Here is a 3,623-nt window from a genome sequence, read left to right on the forward strand (position 1 = left end):
CCTTACCCAGGTCTAGTCTTGAAGGAGCCTCTTCCTCCCAGTAGGTCAGAGCACTACGATTCTGAGGATACTTGTGCTTCCTGGCATAACACAATACTCTAACTATCAGTTTGATAGGATTCTTGATAAGTGATATGTTCTCCAGTTTGTGTTTGAAGAATGAATGAGACACCAGTACAAGAGATGCTGATACACCTGATGCTATAAAAGCTCCCAAAATAAAAAATGTACCATTGAAATTACATTGGAAGAAGTACAAAAGTACTAGTGTGATTTGCTCCATACCTGTGTGCCAGTATATGACAGAATTGAGTTCATCAGCTGAAGCTCCAACAAGTTGATCAATGCTATACTGAATAATGTTAGCAGTGAAACAAGCATATCCTGGACATTCAAGAATATAAACTACACTATAAGCAACCCTCAGTATTGTGATGTAACTGTAGTATTCATAAGCCATGAATCCAATTCCTATTATAATCCATGCTATAAAGCACAATACTATACCAATCAGTATAGCTTTGTATCTTCCAATCCATACATCAGCTAACAGACCAAATAAAGGAAAGGACATATAACCAAAACAAATCATAATAGTATACCCATAATTGTACCAAGTAGCTGGAGCAGCATCAATAGAAGAATCACCAATAAAACTACAGAAAAAGAAATACTGACTGTATATGAGGCAATTCCAAATCAGAACCAATGAAGCTGAAGGAGAAATATAGAGAAAACGCTTCATTGAGCTTCTTCCACAACCTTCTTTGTAAAATAAAATTGTAAAGTTTTTGTAACCAATTTTAATGACTTACATGTAAAATGTCTATAAAGTTTCACTGTTTTCGTACCTTTATCTTATCATATCATGTAAGGTTATATATACAGTGTGTCATTTGAAGATAGTTGTTACTGTATAGTTGAGTGGTTATGAAATTCATTTGTTATGCTAAATTCAGTTCACTTTATTTTGAATAATTCATTTAGATCTAATCTACTGCATACACTATGTAAGGGAACCATGTGGACTTCTCTGTAATGTTTACTTTCATTTTCTAAAACAACATGCAAGCATATGGCAAATTTATTTTTATAAAACATGAGTTCATAACCTTGAAACTTATTCTAGCTTACTTTAAAGGTGATTAGATCATTTTTTGTATACGCAACTGTCTCTAATGTTCAAGTGCATTGATTCTAACGTAAACAATTGAAATCATAGTCTAGCTATTAACTAATCCTTCTTTTTATAATTTATACATGCTCTTTTAAATACAAAGGTCCAATCAATCCTGTATGTAATTTATTTGCATTAGTGGTACACTATTGTCAAATAACTGTTTAAACTACAAATTTATCAAAAGCACATAATTATGATTAAATAACCAAAACTGTCTTTATATCTAATTGATTATTATCATTGTTATTTTTTATAAAGTATAATCAAGACTAAAATAGACCTTGCCATACAGGACCAAAATTTAGATAAGGCAAAAGAAACATAAATTAAAAGGAAATAGAGTCAATAAGATAGTCAGTCTATAAGAATTATTATTATTATAGTTCAAAATTTTTAAAAGTAACTTGACAGCTTTAAAAGAGCTGGTTTAGACATACTTAACACTGAACCACTTCTTTACCAGATACCTTAGAAAGAACATTGTAGATGTCTTTTAAAGTTTGTCTTTTAGTTTGCCAGTTGAATACATACATGTAAGTAGCTGCTTCAAATTGAAGAGAATCACTGAGTCTTTGCAGCTACAAATTTCCTTCAAATTAAGACTATCAGAAATAGAGACACAAGATTTATCTAGATGTTCCTTATAGTGTTCAGTGCTTTCTATTAGTCTATAATATCTACTTCCTCAACTACAAACTCTAACATCTACTAATGAACAGCACTCCCCTGCAGCCTTAATATAGAATCATAGTGTTTCAATTGACCTATAAGTTTGACCATGATTTTAGATCAGTCTTGTGTACTCTGACAAGAGTTTTTATGTTGCCAAGCTTAGGAGTGTGTTTCTATGTAGCAACTAGAACTTGATACATCATTCTTGTATAAGATTTCCTTATTGATTCAATTTGTTTAGTGATACTCTTTCCAACTGGAATTTCAACTAGATTTATTACATAAATATTAGGCTAAAAACAATGGCTTACTTGTAAGTGTGATTGCACTGCTGCTTGTACCCTCTATAAAAATGAAAACAAAACATACTTTTAATTAACTTAAGCCCACCTTGTTTTTCATCACTTAAAGTTTATTGACCACTTCATTGTTATAATCTTTAAGTATCTGGTTTCCATTGTATTTATAACAAGGAATTTCATATAGAATAGAAGCAAAAATTTGAAGAGCTTTTTCATCATCTTTCTAATAGCAAATTGTAAATATTAATGTAACCTGTTAGTGATAATAGCTGGTACGTGACAATTATAGTTTCATTATCAACTGTATACTTAAGGGCTGTAGCACTTTCTTTAACAATTTTTTTCTTTTTTCCTCAAACACTACAAACTACATTGATTTAGAATGATAAGCAGAATTATTATGCTGTATGTACTTGTACATGTACATGTATCCAGTGGAGAGGGTGTATCATACTGGTAAGAGGTGATTAGTAATGGCGGCTATGTAAACTTATTCTGGCTGCATCAATTAGCTTTGATGATTTATTCATGTTCAACATGTTTTTATAGTATGACTGTATCTTTATTTCCTTTCTCCTCCCTCCCTTCCTCTCTCTCTCTCTCTTTCTCTTTCTCTCTCCTTTCTTTCATTGCCATATTAAAAAATTTAGAGGTTCTCTCATCATAGTACTATTCTTCAATCCTGTTTCTTTCTCAAAATTTGCTTTTTGGAACTCAGTCATCAACATTTTTAATTGATAAGCTTTTTATGAAGTACTTCTATATTTTAAATTAATGTTATTAGTGATGAAAATAAGCCAAAAATTATGAAAGTACAGTAATTGTCTTTGTTACAATGTACATGTACATAAGAATGTTTTTTGTTTCAACAATGCATGTAGTTTTAACAACTGTGTTCTATTAGTTAGTGGATATCACTGGAGGTGTCACATCACTCTCTTTATCTCTGTTATATTGCTCCTCTTGTTCCATGTATCTCTGATAATGATCATCAACTATCTGAACAATATTAACTTCATTCTCTCTCACACGATACCTGTAACGTTTAGCCAGTATCACAAACACTATCAGTATGATAAGAACTAGTACACTCTTTGTTATATAATAATAGAAACTAGTACATATGTATTGACTCTCACAATCAAATGGAAACTTTGTAATGATGCTGATGAGTTTACCAGCTCCCCATGAAGTGTACCACAATCCAACCATCACTCCTCTCATGTGTACTGGAGACTGAGCTACTGTATAAACTCCAGTGATACTGGATACAGTAGAATAAAAGCTAGACCGTTTAATGTTTGTGGAATGAACAACATCTTATTAACAAACTGATCTTCCATGATAATGTTAATGACAAGTTGAGATACCACAGTAGTTACACAGAAAAAGAGACCAACACTCATTCTAGTCAGCATACTAGGAATGTATTTGTATAAACAAACACGAATGAAGTATAGATACACTAA

This window comes from Amphimedon queenslandica, unplaced genomic scaffold (genome assembly GCF_000090795.2).
Source record: "Amphimedon queenslandica unplaced genomic scaffold, v1.1 AMPQUscaffold_13234, whole genome shotgun sequence".
NCBI lineage: Eukaryota > Metazoa > Porifera > Demospongiae > Haplosclerida > Niphatidae > Amphimedon > Amphimedon queenslandica.